The sequence below is a fragment of the Alligator mississippiensis genome, chromosome 1 (genome assembly GCF_030867095.1).
Source record: "Alligator mississippiensis isolate rAllMis1 chromosome 1, rAllMis1, whole genome shotgun sequence".
In the NCBI taxonomy this organism is placed as follows: Eukaryota; Metazoa; Chordata; order Crocodylia; family Alligatoridae; genus Alligator; species Alligator mississippiensis.
In genome coordinates this window covers 252,538,131-252,558,846 of record NC_081824.1, presented here as the reverse complement: position 1 = coordinate 252,558,846, position 20,716 = coordinate 252,538,131, and the positions used below count along the sequence as shown (strand labels likewise).

General features: G+C 47.7%; 1 long non-coding RNA gene across 2 annotated transcripts in view; it reads right to left on the bottom strand.

Annotated features, from left to right (window-relative positions):
- Positions 1–17,760, bottom strand: part of LOC109280321 (uncharacterized) — a 29,642-nt gene extending 11,882 nt beyond the window's left edge. The window contains exon 1 of one of the 2 annotated variants that reach the window (XR_002086601.2): positions 16,918–17,760. This is a non-coding gene — a long non-coding RNA (uncharacterized LOC109280321). Of the gene's footprint in view, positions 1–7,226; positions 9,045–16,917 lie in introns of those variants that run through there. The other variant, XR_002086600.2, reaches the window with a different exon arrangement.
- Positions 17,761–20,716: the final 2,956 nt, after the last annotated feature.

Genomic DNA, 20,716 nt, shown 5'->3' with positions numbered 1-20,716 from the left:
TCGGTCTTTCACAGGGCCATGGGGAAAAACATGCCAGATAGGGTACAGAAGGAGCAGGGTAGGAATGACTGCCTTCCTACTATTGCCTTAGAACTGGTGTGAGACCAATTAAAAAAATTAGACATATGTAAATCAGCAGGCCCGGATGAACTTCATCTGAGGGTGCTGAAGGAGCTGGCTGAAGTAATTGTGGAACCCCTGGTGAAGCTCTTTCAAAACTCCTGGTGCTCCAGAGAGGTCCCTGAGGACTGGAAGAGGGCCAGTGTTGTGCCCATCTTCAAGAAGGGGAGGATGGAGGACTTGGGTAACTATAGACCAATTAGTTAAACTTCTTTCTCAGGGAAGATCCTGCAAAAATTCATCAAGGAGTCTATATGTGATAGGCTTGCAGAAGGTAGGATTCTGAATGACAGCCAGCAAAACTTTGTCATGGGCAGGTCTTGCCTTACCAACCTCATCTCCTTTTATGATGATCAGGTAACCTGCCACCTGGATAAGAGAGAGGAGGTTGACATTGTATACCTAGACTTCCAAAAAGCTTTTGATCTGGTATCCCACAATGTTCTCATGAGAAAATTGGAAGATTGTGGGTTTAACTGTGAGACAGATAAGTGGGTATGAAGCTGGCTATGAGGTAGGACCCAGAGAGTTCTACTGAACAGACCTGTGTCATCTTGGCAAGAAGTGGCCAGTGGTGTCCCTCAGGGGTCAGTGCTTGATCCAGTGCTGTTCAACATCTTTATCAATGATGTGGGGGTGAAGAGCTCATTGGTGAAGTTCGTGGATGACACCAAGTTATGGGAAAGTGTGATCACTTTGAGCTGTTTAAATGTTCACTGCTCTATGGACCAAATCCTGAGATGTGCCCTTGCTTGCTGAGAAGATCCAAAGGTGTGTGTGTGTGTGTGTGTGTGTGTGTGTGTAGAGAGAGAGAGAGAGTAAAAAAATATCTGAGAGCTCCTGCAGAAGGAGACCTCCACAGAAGCTCACCTCATCTGCAGACACAGATGGACCAAGACAGGCTGGTAAGTTGGGAGGACTGGAACCAGATGAGGTTCATTGAGAAATGTAAAGTGCTCCACCTGGGGACAAACAAACCCCTACACACCTACAGGCTTGACAACGCCAATCTGACCAGCACTATGTATGAAAGAGACCTGGGGGTAATAACGGACCACGGTATGAATGTGAGCTGGCAGTGCGATGCAGTAGCCGGCAAGGCAGATAATACTCTGGCATGCATCAATAGATGCATCTCCAGCAAAACCAAGGAAGTGATTCTTCCACTCTACTTCACATTGGTGAGACCACAGCTGGAGTACTGTGTCCAGTTTTGGGCGTCACACTTCAACAAGGACATGGACAAGCTTGAGAGAGTCCAGAGAAGGGCCACCCATATGATCAGAAACTTGCATGGCAAGCTACATGAGGAAAGGCTGAGGGTCCTGGGACTCTTCAGCCGAAGAAGAGAAGGCTGAGAGGGGACTTGGTAGCAGCCTACTGCTACATCAGAGGTGTACATCAAGGGCTTGGTAAACAACTGTTCACCAGGGCACCCTGGGGGAAAACCAGGAGCAATGGTCACAAACTCCTGGAAGACCGTTTCCAGCTCAACATTAGGAAAAACTTCTTCACAGTCAGGTGTCCAGACTGTGGAATAAGTTCCCCCCAGAGGCGGTGCAATCGCCTACCCTGGAAATCTTCAAGAGGAGACTGGATGGTCACCTTGCTGGGGTCACCTGACCCCAGTTGTCTTCCCTGCTTGGTGCAGGGGGCTGGACCTTCTGAGGTCCCTTCCAGCCTACATTCTATGAATCTGTGAATCTATGAAACTATGAATCTACAAATCCTTAGGTTGAGATCTAAGTTCGATTTAGATCTGTTCTGTGTTGTTGTAGTGCTTCTCAGCAGAGCTGGCTTAATGCTTTAGCCTTTTCATTCTTGTGATTGTTTGTGGACTTTCTCCCTATATGATGCCAGCTTTTTATATTTATCACCTATTCCATGGATATCCGCTTTCTGACATCAGAGGAGCCATCATTTCACATACAGTATTTCTCTCATAGCAATTCTTCATTTCATTATTAACAGAATTAGAAATGCAATGGCTTTTACAGGTGAACATTTGTCAACCATGATTAGAACACAACCTCTGCCATGGCTGGCATATCTGTTAATGTGTCTAAAACACTGGTCAAATTTTTCAAAAGTATGTAGAGGTTTTGGGCACTGTAAGTTTTGGGCGTTCAGTTTGAGGCCTGATTATTTTTCAGAAAATGCTGAGTGCTCAATCTTAAAATAAAACCCTTTGTCAGACAAACAAAACTCGAGCTATCCAGCATCACTGGTCACTTATGAAAATCTTGCCCATCTTTTTGGATATCTCTGTATCACACTATTGGGGTGGAGGGTGGGGCATGTGCCTATTTTCATATAGGGCTGTACTTGGTAGCCACGTTGGTCTGAGACAAGAAGACATACAAAAAAATAGAACTCTTGGTTCCCAGTTGGTCTGAGAAAAGGTATCATTTTGGAACCAAGAGTTCTAGCTTTTTGTATATATACTTTCATATAGCACATGCAACAATAGTTAACATTTCTTCACTGACTGTTTTCCCAGTTTCATCAGCAATTTGCCTATTTACAGGGTACATTTGCAGAACATTCATGAGTCGAGTTTAACACAGAGGTGACATGACTTTGGCATAGAGGTGTCATACCATAAGCCACCTAAATGGGGCAGAACCTAGCAACTATTGCTGATGGCTTAGTGTTTTTCATTTTGTTTTCACTCAGTTTGGATAATATAACCCAGGGCTGTCTAATTGGTTAACCTATGGCCCCCCCAGATTCCTGGTCTGGAACTGCTCAACTCCAACCACTCCATCTATTGCTGCTGTTATTACTATCAGACTTTCTAGGCTCCCCTTCTCTTCTGTAGTTTCCATTTCCACCCCTGCCCTTGTGAGTAGGACAGAGCAACGTGTCTGGCAGGACCCAGGGACACTATGCAGTGTGGGGGTGCCGGCATGGCATGACGGGGCAGAGGGAAGGCAGGCGCCCGTGCATGGAGAGATGGGGGGTGTCACAGTGGGGGTGCCTGGCATGGTCAGTGAGGAGGGAATGGGGATCTCCCACTGTGAGGGAACCTATTCATAGCTGCTGCTGCTGCCTCTAGCCAAGCCTGGCTCCATGTGCAGCTCAGTTGGAGCAGGGCAGGAGTGGGTCTGCAGCCTCCCTATTGTCAGTGATGGGTGGGTGTCAGTGGCGGGTGGGTAAGTGGGGAGGGGAGGGGAGGGGAGGGGAGGGAAAGGGAGGGCATATACCACTGAGCACAGAAGGGAAGGGGAAGGGGAAGGGGAGGGAAGATTTCTACCTGCCTGAGGAACTTAAAAAAAGACCTCTGCTGCTGTTCTTGCAGCGTGTTTTGCCCACCCTGGTGCATGTGTGTGGGTGTGGGGAGACTGGGAGCCAGGATGCATCCCCTTTTCTGAAATCCTGGACCTGCCCATGGACAGTGCTACTCACAAGGAGTTGCATTGCCAAGCACAGTCACGGGTCAGGTGTTTCCCCCCACCCCAAAAGCATGATTGACTGAAAATTACAAGATTAAACTTTAATACTGGGTGGATTGAACTGATAAAAACATGCTGAGTTGTAGTCCTCCTTCCTTTGGGAATGTAGGATCCACAGAGAGCTGGCCTCAGGCAGAGCCTGACCTGGTCTGTACTAGAAATCACTCTGTGCTGTATGTGAAACCTCTCCAGTAAGTTAAAGGGAATTTAGTCACACATTGGACCAGGACTTTGTGTGCGGTTGTAGACATGTGATGCCAATGGTAAAATTGGCCACTTGGGGTCGCCTTAACACCAACAATTATGTTGCTTCTGCATCATAGCTTGTGAGTATAGCCTGTGAGAATCCAGAGTTAAGGTAGGCAGCTGGCTGGAACCTTTTTTGGGCCTAGCAGTGGTGCTATTTTCATATCTTTACCAAGCACAAAAACACCAGTCTTCTTGAACATGATGGGGTATGCATGTAGTGTGGGCTGTTCAGGAGAAAGGTGCCTGTGGGGACTGAGCACAGATCCTTGTATATCATATATAGCAATTGGATTTTTGTGACAGCTGGCTAGGGCTAGGAATGGGTTTCATTTTACACATTAATTTTTTAATTGTTCCATGCCAGAAGGCTTCTGGAGGTACAGGCCAGTACCATACATTTCCTGGTGAGGGCCCTTCCATTTAAAGACTAATGCTTGTGCTTCTTTGCTGCCTTCAATCCAAATGGCTTGCAGTACCTTGTGAACTTTAAAAGCTGGTCTAAATATAGTTCTGGGACCATTACGTGTCTGCATTATGTTTATGGGAATAGACCGAATGAGGGCTCTGGCAGTGGTGAGTGCACCCACTGCTGGGTCCTGCTTTTTGCCTGGTGCCCAGCACTGGCCACTGCCACTCATCATGGGTACGGCTGCCTCTCTCTTTCTGTATTCCTCTTCCCCTCCCCACCCCATGAACTGTCCCACACTTACAGCACTTCCCTGCAGCTTACATCAGCTTCTGCTCCTCATACTGGAAGTAGCGCTGGGTGGCCACCAGCATCGGCTGGCAGGTTCCTGCTGGGGATTGGGACAGCTGCCCGAGTTTATCCCAGTGAAGACAGACTGGGGGCTGCAGTACTTAACTCTACCACTTTCTAAATGTGTACAGTTAAAGTGGTACAGACCTGTATGCAGACCCACCTCAGCTAACCTCCACCCACCCCTTAAACTCCTGCTGCAGAAGCCGGTTAAGTTGGTACATGGACAGCTCTGGGCTTTTGAAAAGGGGGGTGCAGATGGTGAGGTGTATCATCACATATGAAAGAACACATATTTTTGTCCAGTTAAAAATATACTAGAGGCTTTACTAATATGCTAGGAGACTGGAGCTGCTGTGCTCCACACCACAGAGGAATAAAGGGATTCCTGCTTGCCATGCACTGCATAGTAGAGCAAAGACATTGCTCACCTGTTATGAGTACTGAGATGATTCACTGCTGAGGCTGCTGGACACAGACAAGGCCTCTAACTCTGACTCCCAAAATAATGCAGCTTCTGCTGCTTCCTATCCCCAGACCAAGGTCTTAGCGATATCTAGCATCTTCTTAGAATACCCCACCATTGCTGTTACTAACAAAAGGGCAGCACCAGAGCATAACATAGGGGTGGGCAAAATACGGCCCATGGGCTGCATCTGGCTCACCAACTGATTGTATCTGACCTGTGCATCAGTGGCCACATAGTCATAGGATCTGGCCAATGGGGAGCTGATGGCTCTGGCTGCTGCATTGTGTCGGGTGGGTGGGCACATCCCAGCCCCATCTGTAGCTTACACCAGCTCTCACCCTGTGTTCCAGAAGCAGTGCTGGGTGTGCGCTGGCATCAGCTGTGGATGCTGCCTGCAGGTTCCTGCTGGGGGTCGGGGCCACTAGCTGGGACTGCAACTGATGTGCTGATGCAGTAGCATTACCTACAGATCCAGGCGAATGCCCCGATCTCAGCGGGAACTTACTGGCTGCATTCACAGTTGATGCCAGTGCTGCCTGGCACTGCTTCCAGCATGTGGGGAAGGAGCTGGTGTAAGCTGCAATGGGTCCATTCACTACTGCTGAGGTGCTTCTTGCTATGTTCATGTGGAGCCTCACACTGGGGATGCCCTGAGGCTCCTCTCTGCCATGGTCACCCTGTAGGCCTGGAGTGGCCTGGGGATGGAGCAGGACAGCAGTGGTGGTGGCAGGGAGGAGCTGTAGGGCAGCCCCCATGCAAACTCTGGGAGACCATAGCTGGAAGGGCTCTGGCAAGGGTGAGTGCACCCACCACTGAGTCCTGCTTTTTGCCTGGTGCCCAGCACTGGCCGCCACCACTCATCATGGGTAAAGCGGCCTCTCTGTCTTTCTGTATTCCTCTTCCCCTCCCCACCCCGTGAACTGTCCCACACCTACAGCACATCCCTGCATCTTACATCAGCTCCTGCTCCCCATGCTGGAAGTAGTGCTGGGTGGCCACCAGCATCAGCTGGCAGGTTCCTGCTGGGGATCGGGGCATCTGCCCGAGTCTCTTGTGATAGAAGGTCAGGCTGGTGGCTGAACCTGCTGAAGCTGGCATCCACATTAGTCTCCCTCTTTTCCCCCACTTACCTGCTATTCCAGCCCACATAGGGAGGCTTGGTGAGCTGTTGTGTATGTGGGGAGGGGTGCTGACCCAGCCTGTGACAGCTCCCCAAAACTCCCTATGTGGCCCAAATAATTGCCCATCCCTGGCATAACAGCTACCCATGTTTTAAACACTAAGTCATTTAGTCCTGCCCATGGGAAGCCTAGATGTCATGCTGGCTAATGTGACAGTAATAACCAGCAGTCTGCCTACAGCTCTCATGTTGCTATGAGCAGGCCATTTTAAGTGGCGGTGGGGAGAGAGGGAGGGAAGTCTTTTGTCCATACAGTCCCATGTCACGGCCTGGCCCTTGCAGCCATGGAAGGAGCTGCGGACTGCCGTGCACTCTGCTCTGCATGGAGGCTTTTCAGTTGGCACGGCTGTTTGACAGACAGCTGCATAAGACTGGGATGGATTCAACCAGCTTGAACTTGTCTGGGGCCACGAGTGGCTGCCCTGAACTGGGGACTTGGGCAAAGTTTTTCCTAGTGCATGAGAGGAGGGACTAGCCTGAGAGAGTCTCAAGTACAGTGCGGGGGGGGGGGGGGGTGAGCGAGGGAAGATCTTCAGGTTGTTCCTCAAGAGTCTCTGTGTGGGATGTAGAGAGGGGAGGAGGGAGGAGTGCTGATTACTGTGCGATAAGCTGTTCTGAGGAACAGGGAGGCCGTGCTGGTGGCGCAAGACAGCTGACCGGCATGCCGGGAAGCAAGGCTCTGAGACCTGTTAGTGAGGCACAGAGCTGTCAGGGTGAGTTAAACTGGGTGTTCCCACAGCCCCCTGCTGAGATCTCCAAGTCCTGTCCCTGCAGAGACTAGGCTCAGTGTCAAATCTGAGTCTGAACTGGGGCAGGACGGGTACCTTAGGTGGGGAGGCTTGAAGTGTGTCTCTAGGGGGAGGCAATCCTACTTTGAGCTGTTCAAATGGTCATTGCTCTATGGATCAAATCCTGAGGTGCCCCTTTGCAGGCTGAGAAGACCTAAAACGGTGGGGGGGGAGTGTGTGTAGAGAGAGAAAGGGAAAAAAAACCCACCTGAGACCTGCAGCAGTACGAGACCTCCACAGAAGCTCACCTTTGCTCCCTGTTGAGGAAGTGCAGGTGAACAAGCCAGGGGTGTGACTGGTGGGGATGTGCTCTGCACAGATGTGCAGGGCTAATGCCCTGCAGAAGGTAGGAAAGGAGCAAAGCATGTGTGCTACTTCAGGACTTTGTATGCAGTTGTACTGACCACAGCCAGGGTACACCCTGGTGCCAGCATATTCATCCACCAAGAAAAGCCCTCTCACTTGGCTCCTCTTTGTTTGGTCCTGGGCATTGTATCCAGAAGGGGTTCAAAGTGAGAGAGCGAGGTCCTGATTTCTGAGGCACTGCTAGCTGAGCAGAGGCTAGGAGCTATTTGTTACTTTGATTTAGAAATGAATTGCTGAGCGTGAGCTGACTAGGTCAGATCCTTGCTCAGCCCCAGGAATTGAGCAGAGTCTGAAACAGTTTTGAGACTAGAAAAACTCCAACCTAATGTTGTTCTACAAAATGCCAGTCCTTTGTGTCCTGACAGTGTCAGAGAGGTCAGGGGTATCACACAAAGTGACGGCCTGCTCCTTACTGCTTGAGCTAATGAGATGTCAAAAGTCTACCAGAGATTTGCCAGAGCAAACAGGCTGGCTTGTGTCTCAGAGAAGATCCCAGCAAAACCTTGGAGCCATATGAAAAGTCCCTCCTCAGATGAAGGCTGCCTGTGTGTGAGGCCTATTTCAATGCCTCATCTTCTTCATGTCTCGGCCAGTGCCAAGCCACAGAATGTGAATAGCTCCAATTTCAGAAAGGCCCTGCTAAAGGTGTTGTCGATGGCTGTGGATAATTGCAGTGTCTGAGACTGTAGAAAGGCATAGTATCCCTACTGCATAACCAGGAAAAGGGAGGTGGAGTGGGCCAGGGGCTGGTAGATGAGACCTTACTCTACCAGTGACTCAGTGCGTGGCCTTGGTCAAGTCACTTCAGCTGCCCATGTCTCAGTTTACCCATGTATAATGAGGGCATGGTGACACTAGCTCACCTGGGAGAGCTGTGTCCTGAGATCTTTGCATGACAAGGACTGTCAGGAGACCAAAGAAAACAAAGATGAGGAAGGCATGTGTGTTCAGGAGGGGGCAGCAATGGAGACCAGTAAAGAAAAAAGATTGAGGGACTGGGGGAAAAGAGCTGGGGAAGACCACTGGAGTTATCTCAGTCCATCTCCTCCAGAGAGGGTGACAGGACCAGATGTGTGGCTCTGTGAAAAAGCTTTTTCTGCACCCAGCTCCATTTTCCTGGAATCTCTGAATTTGATCCTCCAGGCAGCCATTAATCTAATATTAAGCCCCTTAACCTCTCTAATTGTTCTTTTTCAGCGTCAGCTGGTTTCCTATTAACCTTTCAATCTCTTTGTAATGCAGTTACATCTGACTCCAGCCAGCTCTGCCTCTAAAGCTTTACCTCCGGCAGCGAATTTTTCAAGCTTTAACCCCCCCTCCAATTTTTTTCTGTAATGATTATTACTGTTGTTAAGGAGCTGGTCTTATCCGGAGTCTGAGCGCACAGGGCTCCACCAGGAGAAGACTATAAATAGCCCTTTACTAACCTTGAGCCTTATTTCATTAAGCTGATTAGCTTCCCTCACCCCACTTCTCCATTATTGATGCTGTTTCTTTGTTGCCATTCCAGACACCTGCTGTTGATGGCAGAGTTAACCAGCTTCAGGCTTTGTCTCCTGAACAAAATGGCATTGTGTTACCTGGGGGACATCATTAGAGCATTTCACAATACAGGGAAAACATCGACTTGGGTGGATTTGGCAGGCCTCATAATGATCAGGCTTCAAAATGGAAGCTTGCATTTGTCCTCATAGTGCAAAGCAACCATCGAGCAACAGACCCGGAACCAAGCCTCCCCTGTGCAACTCCAGCTCATTCAGTGAGCTTGCCCTAAGAGCAAATATCCCCTGCAATTTGTAGCCTGAAAATGCAAAAGCAAAGGGGTCTGGAATGTAAGCCTCTGTACTCCACCTGAGGGGTGTTCTCCTAGAATCAGAAAATGAAGGTTGGAAGGGTCCTCAGGGGGCCATCTAGTCCAACTCCCTGCTCAAAGCAGGACCAGCCCCAAAGAGATCATTCCAGCCAAGGCTTTGTCTAACAGGGCCTTACAAACCCACATCCCTTCAGTTGTAATCCAAGGGTTTGGGTTACAAAGGCTACCAATTCTAGCATGCTGTGCAACCAGCATGGAGCACTGAACTGATCATGTAGTGGTTAGTACTCTGCGTTGTAGTGGCTGATGAATTCACCTCTGAGTTCAGCACCGACCTGCAACTTGCTCCTGAAATACTTTAGAACCTACCCTTAACTCTGCGCTTCCCCTCTATCTTACAGTTCAGCACCTTAGGTGGGTTTATATGTCCCCCTCACCTTGCCTGGGAGTATCTCTTCCTTCATAGAAGGCAGTGATTGGCAGCAGCTCAGAGCAAGAAAAAGCATTGCATTTTGGGACCTGTAGCCTCTGTGAGAAGGATGGCTGTAAGCCACAGTTTAGACCTGCTTGGTGTATCTCTTATGCGGAGGTGCTAAGGAGCATCAGAAAGTTTGGGGGCACTATTGAACTTCCCTAGCTGTAGGCTTTGATGGATCTTCGGTGCTTAATGGATGAGAAATAATTGGTCTGATTAAAGCAGTGCACCATGAATCAGGATTCCTGGGTTCTGCTCTCAGCTTTGCCGTGTCCTGTGTCACCTTGACCAAGTTCCTTCAAGCCTCATTTCACTTCCTGTAGAATGATTACATCAGTGACTTACCACCACCACCTTCCCATGTCCACACACCACCCCTTGGCACCTCTTAGCATGTGACACAGCTTGTCCCAACACTGCCGTAGTGTCCATCTCTATGTAGCTGGCATTTGAGAATGCTTTGAAGAGCTTCTGACTCAGGCACAGACAGTCCCAGGAGGTGAAACTCCACTTCTTTCTCCCTTCCTTTGATCTGAGTGACCCACCATAATAACAAGAGGAATGTTCTTATTGTCTTTCTGAAGCAGCACATGCACTGACATTTAATAATAATATTATAATTGGAAGAGAAGGAGGTGATAAGGATGATCTTGTGTTATCCTTTCCAGGAAATGTCCTCAGTGTGGAAGAAACAGGGAAGGAAAACAAGGAAAACTAATGAAAGCGAGTGAAGTCACATCTCTGCCCAAGCCAGCTGCCTTATAAAGTTTTCTGGGAGGCAGCAGCTTCTCTGTAGGCAGCATAACAAATTTTGAGGGAAGGAGGGTATGACAACACGTGTTCCAGCTAGAACTCGGGTATCCAGCTTGTAGCTGTATTGGTCTAGAGGAAAAAGCAATCAGACTCATACTAGAGCTGCTATCTTTTATTAGACCAACAGGATTTTGGGGAGCGCTTGGCCAAATCTGATCGGTCACAAAGCTTCCTTACATGCATGGCTAGCACCACAACCAAAAAAGACTTGGGGGTCATGATTGATGACAAGATGAATATGAGCCACCAATGCACTACCGTGGCTGGCAAAGCAAACAAAACTCTGGCTTGCATCTACCAATGCTTCTCGAGCAAGATGCAGGATGTCATCCTTCCACTGTACTAGGCCTTGGTGAGGCTCCAGCTGGAGTACTGCAGCCAATTCTGGGCTCCACAATTTAGGAAGGACTTGGAGAAGCTTGAAAGAGTCCAGAGGAGCACCACATCCATGATTAAAGGGCATGAGAACAGGCCTTATGAAGAGAGGCTACAAGCTATGGGACTCTTCAGCCTGGAGAAGTGCAGGCTCAGGGGTGACTTGGTGGAAGCCTATAAGTACATAAGGGGTGTGCATCAGGATCTGGGGGAACATCTGTTCACCAGAGCACCCCAGGGGATGACAAGGTCCAACAGTCACAAACTCGTTCAAGACCGTTTTAGGTTAGACATAAGGAAAGACTTCTTTATTGTCTGAGGCCCCAAGGCCTGGAACAAACTCCCCCCAAAAGGTGGTGCAAGCACCTACTCTGGACTCTTTCAAGAAACATTTGGATGTTTATCTTGCTGGGATCCTTTGACTCCAGCTGACCTCCTGCCCCTGGGGCAGGGGGCTGGACTCGAAGATCTTACAAGGTCCCTTCCAGCCCTAATGTCTATGAAATGTATGAAAAAAATCTTTAATTGCAAGCTTTTGGACACAAACATCCTTCATCAGGCATTGGACAAAAGGTTGTAAAAGTTTTCCTGGGTAGAAATGAAAATTCATATTTCATAGGATTTCACAGAGGAGTCAATACATGGAAAGCTCCTCTGGGCAGGCAGTTCTTAGCTGGTAAGGAGTGTCTAAGCTTGCAATTAAAGAATTTTTTTTTGTAAAAATCTTGGTCTAATAAAGGATATTACCTCTACCATGAGCCCTGATTGCTTTTTCTTCTAGATCAATACGGCTACAACTGGGATACCTGACACATGGAAGATGCCACATTTTACCTGATTTTTAAAATGAAATCTTCATAATTTCCCAAGCAGGAAGCAACTGTGACCACCTGAAACCTGAGATACTGCTCCTGCCCTGGTTCAAGGTAATTTGCATCCTAACAGAGCCTCACAAGAGAGCTGAGAGACTCCTTACTAGCTAAGAACTGCCTGCCCAGAGGAGCTTTCCATCTACTGACTCCTCTGTGAAGTCCTATGAAATATGAACTTTCATTTCTACCCAGGAGAACTTTTATAGTCTTTTCTCCCATGCCTGATGAAGGGTGTTTGTGCCTGAAAGCTTGCAATTAAAGATTTTTTTTTGCAAAAATCTCGTTGGTCTAATAAAAGATATCACCTCAAGCATGAGCCCTGATTCCAGATAGAACTCGTCACTCCATCTGCTAGGGCTGGGGCAGGTGGCAAAAAGCCTGACTGCCTCTCAAAGACAGGTGCATGCTAGTTTTTACCTGCTCACAGCTCAGTCCTATGCTTAAAAAAACCAAAACCTTAGTCCTGGCATTTTTATCAAGAAAGTAACTATTCTGCCTTTTAGAAAGTGCCAGGCTGGGCAAGGTCCAACTCATTGGGTCTCTTTTCTTCAGAAACGCTCAGAAGCACTGGAGGAGGTGTAAGAACCCTTATAGCAGGCAGATGTGGGATAATCTCTCCCCCAAGTTAAGTCTCTGTGACAGTTTAATATCCTGCCTAGCCTTTTTTCTGTTACCATAACTAATGACTGGTGATCTCAAGGCACATACTGCTAAACACGGACTGAATTGTGTTGATTCATGGTGCCCTGCTCTAATCAGAGCAAACTCTAATCTCTCAAACAGAGTTTTTCCAGGGATGAATGGGACCTGCGGATCTGATTGCACAGTTTGACCTAAGACTGCCTTGCCTTGCCTCACTTCTCCATGTCCAGGGAAAGATAAAGGACAGGCTGCTAGCACCCATTAGGGAAACAGAGGCATAGGGAGGCTACAATGACCGTCAAAGTCACAGAGCAGAAGCACAGAAATCTCTTCTTACTCCTAGCCTTCCCTCCTGGGCCACACTCCAGCTTTACCTGTCCCTTTGCAGTCATCCAGTGGCCATGTTGCCTTTTTTGTTCCTCTGGCTACAGGGGACTTCAGCCAACCACATACCTCTCCACAAACCGTTGGCTGCCTGAATCTCTGCTCTGAACAATGCAATCTCTGTCCTCCCAGATTAGCAGCTGAGTGAGAGCCCAATCTGTGTCACATGCTCTCCACCCCCAGGAGGTATTCAGTGAGTTAGAAAAAAATAATTGAGGGTCTGAGGCTAGCAAGGGGCCGCAGCTCCCTCTGTGGGGTTCTGTTGGCAGGTGAGGTTCATAACTGGTTGCTGGAAAGTCCTTGCTTTTTGCCTCCTTTTGGCACAAGAGCATATGATCAGAGTTAGGGTGAGTGCCCTTACCACAGGGGGCCCTGAAAGTAGCCAAGATGGAAGGACAAGGAGCCAGGAACCCCTGAGTAAGTTTCCTGGCTTTGGAAAGACATGCACAATGGTCTTGGACTTGTTGTTTCTACCTTTGGATTCCTTTTGCCCGGCTGCTGCTTGACCTGGAGCCAGACCCTTCACTTCTTTCCCCTTTGCTTCTATAGAAAGGGAATGAGGACACACTGTCCCATCCCTGAGGAGAACGTGAAGCATAATTAAAGGCTTGGAAGTGCCCTGAGACCCTTAGAAGTATAGGACTAACGGCACCAAGAATGAGGGATGGGGGAATACCACTGAGGAGGCCAGCACAGCAACTGCACATGGTAGCCAGCTGCAGGGGTGGATTCAGAGGGGGGTGCGGCACTGTAGTACCCTTTGCCCCCATTAGCTCTGTGCCATCTGTGCAGTGAGCACTTCTTGCCATCTGTGCAGTGAGCACCTCCTGCTGGGAGCCCCTTATCTGCTGTGAGCTCTACGAACTCTCTGGATAGTCTGCCTGGAGTCCCCTGGAGAAGGGGGAAGAGCTAACAGCAGCAGGCTCTGGAGCTGAAAATAGAGACTCTGTGCAGACCTATGGCAACCAGCCGTTGAGCTCACAATGCTCCTAGCACACCTAGAGGTCCAGCAGGAGTTGTGCTAATATGCTGGTGAGTTCCCAGAGTTCACTGGCATCCAGGATCACATTGAGGGGCTGCGGCTACATCTCCTCAGGCTTTGCAGCCAATGTATAATGTGCTGTCTTCACTGTGCATGTGCCACACAGATGAAGGAGGTGTGGCCAGACCCCCATGACTGTAATCTTGGATCTGTCCAGGCCCAGCTGCTCAGGACAGGAACCCTGTCTACTGCTCCTGCTCTATCCTCATCAAGACAGAGATGGATGCCCTGGAGATGTCCCTGGTTTAAGGTCCGGGTTCCTGGCATGCTCAAGTGCTTGGGGCACTCCCAAAGTATCCTCCCCACTTTGAGCAGAGCAGGAGGTGTGGGCTGAGCTTATTGCCTCCAGGCTTGTGGCCAAGCACTCAGTCATGGCTGCATAGCCCTACCCTTTGAGGCTTCTCTATTAATTGGGCACTGGAACCTGACAATGGCCAGGCTTGTCTGCCCTTCACCAGGGGACCGCACCAAAGAGCTGAGATATGAGTCTTTGCCAATGGGGATTTCGTGTCCTTTTTCATAAAAGTTTCTATCTTCAGGCTAGTCACTCATGCCTCCCCAACTCTGCTTTCCTCTCGAGTGGGAGGGGAGCCTCTCTGTAGTTAGCAGTGGGAAGTCCCTATGCTAGTGTTTCTGAGAAAACCTCTTGCTGTTCACTGATATTAGTAAGGCACTGGTGCTGGGGCAGGAAGAAAAAGCTGCTGTAGAGAAGAAAAGATGCTTGCAGCTGCAGATGGTCTTAACACCATGTCATCCAACTCGGAATTGGAAACGTGGAGGTAAAAAATGCCTGGACTGTGTTTGTATTGGTGCCTCCACCATTGCTCTCACTGGTACAGTTGTATTGCTAGGAGAAAGTTTCCTGAGAAATGCTAGTTGTTAAAACCCTTGCAGCAGCAGGATGTTGACCTCTGTTGTCCCCCTGCTTTACCTGTGGCAGGTTAGGGTGTTATGCCTTGTGGCTGTGTGGCAGGGTTAACTGTGTCATTTTAGTGACAGGTTAGACAAGGATTTGAATATGGATGATCCTGCCTTAGGCAGAGGCTGGACTAGGTGACCTCCAGAGATTCTTACCAGCCTGATTTCTATGTGATTCTAGTGTAGGCCCAGTGAAGCAGGAGCTGGGCCTCACCTGGGTGAGGCAGCTATTTGCTGTCTAGTGTGGATGACTTCCTTCTGTACTCCCTCTCTATGTATTATGTGTGAGGAAGTCTATTAGCCCATAGTGCTGCCTTCTTACCCTGCAAAGTGTCCCTGACAGGACTCGAGCTGGCCTTAGGGAAAATAGTACCCTGGGCAAACATGTATTTTGGCAACCTATCCCCGCCAAGTCAGTGACACTGCTGCAGGTGAAGCAGAGACAGAGGAAGAGGCAGAGGCAGGCAGGCAGGGACACAGTCTGGCAGGGAGTTGGAGCATCATGGTGTATGAGGCAGGTGGGTGGGCAGGCACTGCTGCTGCTGTGTGGAGCAAGGCAAATGGACTGGAGCAGGTGCCACCCTGTCTGCATGTGCCCTGCTCTTGGGCAGGGTAGGGCAGAGCAAGGCAGGGGGGGTTGGGGTAGGGTGTGGGGAGAGCACTGCTGTGAGTGCCGGATGCTCATGCATGTGTGTGAATGTGTGTTTGGTGCCCCCTGACCGTAGCACCCTGGGCAGGTGCCCACATTTCCCACTCCTAAGGCCAGCTCTGGTTAGGACTAAGGAGGCCTGAGGCAGCAGGCCCTAGTCACTAGGAAGTTGTGAGGCAATTACTGACCACAGTATAAACATGTCTGGTCCAGCTGAAAATCAAAAGCTGCTTGGGTTAGTTGAACAGATGGATGAATTACCAGATCCCAGAGTTTCTTTGTGATTTGAGGTAGGCTGATATAATCTGGGTGGGCTGATCTGCACTTAAATTATACTGGATTATCTCTTGCTTTTATAGTTAGTCTAGGATAAGCAGTAGTGTAAATGTGTAAAAGGTGCTTTATATTGACATGGCCTATTCCCTTTCCTGCCACCCTACATGTATATCTGCTTCAACACTAGGAAGATTTTGCCATCGACTACACATACTTAGCCGAAGCTGCAGTTCTTTCTGATAGAGCCAAACCATCACTCAGATATAGTTATTCTCCTCTCCATATGGGAATAGGTGTAACAGTGTAGCATCTCTGTACCAATATCACTAGCTTAAGTGAGGAGTGATGGTATATGGTTCTGACTATGCCATAATTTTCTAGTATGGGCAAAGCCTCCACAATTGGTAGCATATCCTTTTCTGGGTGATAGTAGGTTGTAGTAAGACAGTTCATTATTGCCTTTGCAAGAAATTTGTTATTAGCCATGAAGGTGACTGTAGCACTCTCTTAGGTGGTGAACTAGGCATCTCAGTGGGATGGATTTGGGAGTGAAGTTGACTGAAAATGTTGAAAATACTGTATTCAAATCTTATTTGCCCTTTTGGAACTGTTAGAAATGAATGCTCCAGGCAGTCTCAAAGGGTTAACATTCTGGCCATTTTGCCTGGTTTTTCTGCTCCCACAGGAGACTTCCCAACAGCTTACACCAATGATCAGTCATGTGATCCCATTGTAGCAGTGTGATATGGATTTAACGTTTTAATCGGATTAGAGGGGGCCTCTGACCCCTCTCATCTTATTTCAGGAACAACTTTTACTCAGTGCCTGAGCTGCACTGCCTAGGATGGTTCTGTGCAGAGAGGAACAAACATACATACACTGTTAAGGAAAGAGTTACAACACAGAGTCTTTCCATGGTAGTCAATTTAGAAAGCTCTGTATGAGGTGTCACCTCTTGAAAAATACACAAGGGGTTAAGTTGTGCAGTAACATCCTTCCTTCTGTTGCTGTGAGAAATGACTTGGGGAAAACAGTGTTTCAAGCTGGAGCATTTTAGTGGTGATTGGTAGAGATTCTTCCATAAATCAAGTGTGCTTAAGTGCAGCATCACATTCTTTCCTATAATTCAGCTAGTGCCATTCCAAAAGTAATGTACATTAGAGAGGTTGATTGGCAAAAGGGGATCGTCCAACACAGGCCTTACCTTGGACAATTACTTCTACCCAAAAGTCACTTGAGTGATATCCTTTTTTAGGTTTTGTAAACTAACTCACCCTTTCAGCGGAGCCTCTCATCTTGGACTGGCACGTTGCATCTCCAGATGGGAACTGTGAGGGAGGAGACCATCCTCTCATGTGGGTTGGCACAGACATTGTAAACTAACATGCATGCTCTCAAGCAAACTCCTGCCCCATTTCTCCCAGATGGACTGGGCCAAGATTCTTCCCTGAAGGAGTCTGATGCATCACAAACAATCCCCCCAACAGAGGTAGCAATGCTCCCACTTGTTTTATGTCATTTGAGACTGAGTCACACCAGCTCTGTAAGATGAATAGAGATGTGAACAGTTTAATCAAACTGGGTTAAAACAGCAACTGAGTCTCAGCCATGGCTGTGAAATAGGTGACTGAATGACAAGAATCCAGCATGAGTGTTCTACTTCCCTTGGAAATGCTGAGATCTGCATGTCATGGCAATATCTGCATAAGGATCTCGGTTACTTTAGGTGACCATTAATGTACTAAAGGTGAAGATGAGCAGCTAGGCTGAGTTCCACACACGGAATTGCCTTAGTGCTGTTTTTGTGCCAGCTGGTCGCATGAGAATCTGTCTCCACTTTAGATGACCCAAAGACTTGGTCAGGAATCAAGAGAACCTCACCAGGATATGCCACCACTTCCTCTGAGTCCTTAAGGGGATATGCTTGACTAGGGTGGTAACTGAGCCATGAAGGCTTTAGGGGATACTTTTGGATTGGTCATGATCATGAGGGCAGTACTGCTCCTTCTCCCCACTCCACAGCCATCCTGTGAAATGTGCCCTTGGATGGGTTAATCATCCTCCTGTCCAGCAAAGTGATTTGAATCTCCTAGCTACTCAGCAGAGGTGCCAGCAAATGCTCTCTCTGGAAGCTGTGGGAGACTTTGACCATCCTCAAGGTTTTGGACTTTTATCCTCCTCCTGGCACTTGGGACTTGAATGCATTCAGGAAACTGATTAACTTAGCCACTTTGCTCTCTGAGAGGTAATGTTCTGCCAGGAGTTAAATATTCACTCCTCATTGCATGCAGAACAATAATTGTGAAGAGCCTGGCTGCCTTTCCTTTTCATGCAGCTTTTCTCCCTCCTTAAATGGCACTATAAACTGCTGGTTGTGCAGCCAGGAGATTCCAAATTCCACCTCCCTCAGTGGGCCAAAGGCCAATGGCATAAATCAGTATATCTCCAATCAAGTTACGCCAGTTGACACCATCTGAGCCTCTAACCTCAAGTCTAGGAGAGTTCTGGCTCCTGCTTTATGAAGTGCACCTTGGCACACCTGACAAACACCTTGGTTCCAAAGTACATCTTCAAGGAACACCAAGTGCTGCATTTTGAAGGCTCTGGCTCTTTCCATTCCAAAAAGCTCATTCTTACAAAGCCTTGCCTAACTACTGTGCTAGGGGAAAGCTTCAGCTGTTGTGATGGCACTGACAGGGTTCAACCATTGGAACAGCTTGAGTAGCTGTGGGATAGGTGCTTTTACCAACATGTCAGCATTTGACAATACCCTGTGACCATCTGGGCACCCTGGTTGTGTAGTGGTTGAGAGGGAATGAGTGTCAACTAAGAAATGACTTGCACACCACTCCCTAGCAACAAACTGGGCCATTGATTCACTGACCAACCTGTTCTGTCTTCTGCTGTACCTTGGCTTTTCCCTAGCATCTCCCATTTGAGTATTGATCAGCCTGCTTAGCTTGTTTTGTCACCTGGACACCCCCAGACTCATAGATATAGGAATCAGTGGGTGCATCGACACAAGATGCTTAATGCTCAGTCGCCTAATAACACCGTGAAGTAGCACGCCAGGTAAAAGCCATACTAATATGCTGCTGTGCAGTAGTATTAGGCTACTGTGCAGTAAGCATCACTAAAAACATGTGCGCTGGTGCTACTGCACAGTAACTCTAGTTTCACCGCATTTAGTTAATACTTCATTAAGCAAGTACTAAATTAAATGTGCAGTAACTACTGCGCATTAATGAATGTATAGACATGCCCAGTATGATGCTCTTGTTTCCTCTAACTCATCTGTGGGTCTCTCTCTTTGTGCTGCTCCAATATCAATTTAACTTATTAACATTACAAGCAACAATAACAAAAAAAAAATTCCACTGCGCTCAGATAATTCATAGGAAAATCCCACGTCGGCACATGAGTGCTGTGGAGGCTGCACTCGTGCATTCTTCCCAGGGCCCTGGGGAATGGAAATTCTCAAGCTCCACTCATTAACAAAATAGATGACCGTTATGTAAGACCACGTGAGGGAAGCAGGAATGTGGGTGGGCTTCAGTCAATGAAGGAGTTAGTCACACATCACTGAGCTTGACAGGCCTGGGAGAAAATGGCCAAGAAACCTTTGCTTGTTCAAGGGCTTAAGTGGAAGAGCTTTAGCCATAAAACCTTAAAGCTGTACCACTTGAGCATGGCCCTGTGGTCTCTGTTTGGTAGATCAGCCCTGGAGCCTCTTGCAGGTGACAAAGAAGGGCAGCCTTATGAAAATGTTGAGAAGTCACATGAAGAACACAACCCCCAGCAGGCCTTTCAAAAGCAATTAGGGCCATGCACTGGGGTCAGGTTCTCAGTGGGTCCCTTTCCTAGCAGGCCAGTCCTTTTCTGGCTTGGGTAGCCATTGCTCCCACTTTTGAATTAGTGCTGTATCAAAATAGAAACTTTTGTCTACATCTCCCTCCCCCTTCCCAAATTGCAAAATCAAACCCCAGCTGATAGCGGGTTGCAAGATAAATCCTATCCTAGCCCCAGTTTGGTTTCCATTCTTTGCTCTGCATCCTTCAGTAGAAAGTCTTAGTAGTTTGACTGAACAGACAGTTTCTAAATGGAATTACCCCACTTCCAGGATGGCTATTAGACTACATTCATGGTCATGTGGAAGAGGCTGTGATGTTAGCAGAGATCAAACAACTTACTCTCCAACTGAATTTTCCTACAGCACCTGTAACACAGTACTTTGTAGCTGCGTTTTTCTGCAGATATTCTACCTTGATATGGAACCACCTTAGTTTCTGTAAGTTAACCGGGTCTGGGCCTTGTCAGCCTTTGGCAGGACGCTCCTATAAGAATGATGATGATACCTAGCTCTGTTAGATTTGGTGATTTTCATCAGAGAACCTCAAGATGATAAGCCTAGGAAGGGGAAGTGACAGGTCCAAGCAGGCTAGTGGCAGAGATAGGGACTGAACCTAAGACTCATTATCTTATGTGGAGGCATGTTAGTAATTCAGCTGCACGATTCAGAGCTCATGGTGCCAGAGGGCACTGGTGAGGCCAGAAACAAAATCTTTCACATAGCATAAAATAGGAAAGTCATAGCCATAAAGGTCATTAGAGGCCTCAGGGCAATTTGACAAGGATTGGGATGTTACAAAAGCTTTCTAGCCAAATTCCTGCCTGGTTGGCTTGGGGGAAGCAGAGTGCAGAATAGGGTGGGAAATGGGTTTTCTGTCCAGAAAACAATGTCAAGGTTTAAAAAAAAATTCCCAGATTAAATCAGAACAAAAACTAGAATCTCAAATTCTCAAGAACTAAAAACTGAAAAAAGGGGAAAAAAAAGGAAAAGGGGAAAAAATGGATCAATTGAAATTGCTTCATGTCAATAATTTTGCAAAGACATATTTTTATTTCATTCCTGTTTATTACTTTTTTTTTACTTGAATTAGCTTAAATTTATAAAAGAAAAGTCATTTGCAGTTGGAGAATCAGAATAATAAGTGGGATATGAGTTTCTTAATTTCCTATAATACTTCATTTTGTTGAGAGACAAGGATCTTTGTGAATGATATCTTTTGTTAG